Below are 1,116 nucleotides of genomic sequence, written 5' to 3'. Positions count from 1 at the left end.
TTCATTTCAGACAGCGTATACAGATGTGTTCTGAAATTCTGGATTCCTCTGATATGTCAAGGAAGACCTGCTACTTGGTGTTACCCCTGTAAATGGGAGGCCAGTAGCAGGGACCGTGGGGGAGGAAACCACCAGCCACACACACACGGCCTAACACACCGCAGGTGCAGGAAATATTTCTGGAATGAATGAATGACAGAAAGAATAAAATAAGGACATGAAATCTCTGGCCCCCGTTAAGTGACTCTCTCAACGAGGTCCCCCATCCACTGTACCCAGAAAGGCTCTGACCGAACCTCCTGGAGGTTGGGTGGCTGCTGAAGGGGTACCTATTTCAGCCCAGATCAGAAGAGAAATGGAAAACGGGCCCCGTAGTCCTCCCCTTTCCTGATAGGAAGCTGACAAAAGTCACAACCCAAGAACCTTCACGAGCCAGGTGCCCTAAGAACGCACCAAAGCCTTCAGCCAGTCTTCCTTTGGCATGGGGGCATTTGACTGCCCTGCCTTCTTAAGCAGTGTATACTGGACATCACCACAAACTATTCTCAGGACCAGTGTCTTTTCTCCTGGTCATCAACCGCAGTTCTGTGCCTGAACCGCAAACACCCCGAGGTGACCAAAGCATGTCGTGCCTTTTGTTCTGGAACTCAGCGGCCTCAGAATGTTCTTCTTTCAGAGTATTCACTTTTCTTCTCAGCAAATTTCTGTTCTGTCCCTATGTTTTGTATCGGCTAGCAGAGGGTATTGGAGAGCAATTACGTGCCCCAGTAAGCTCCTGGCAGGGACAGGGAGGGGTCCGGGGCACTGAGTGTTGGTGGCTGAGGTCTTGAAGGGGAAGCCAGGGCTCAAGGAAATTGCACAGAACATCCAGGAGGGAGAGAGTCAGCTTATGGATGATTGAGGGCTTGTTGCACTTTGCAGCTGACTGGGGCTCGGACTTGGAATGCAGGACACTGGTCAGTAGGAAGGGACACAAAGCTGCCTTACCTTCAGAAGCTGGAGGCTGGGGGATCAGCCCCAGAAGTCCAGGCCTGGCGACCTGACTGTGACCATGGCACAAGGCCCAAAGCAGAGGGCCAGGCCCCTGTCTGAGCCCCCCAGGCTGAGTCTTACCTT

Source organism: Mirounga angustirostris, unplaced genomic scaffold, assembly GCF_029215605.1.
Source record: "Mirounga angustirostris isolate CCGP_5_RB_7025 unplaced genomic scaffold, mMirAng1.0.hap1 SCAF_4, whole genome shotgun sequence".
Taxonomy (NCBI): domain Eukaryota; kingdom Metazoa; phylum Chordata; class Mammalia; order Carnivora; family Phocidae; genus Mirounga; species Mirounga angustirostris.
This window is presented reverse-complemented; position numbering follows the sequence as displayed.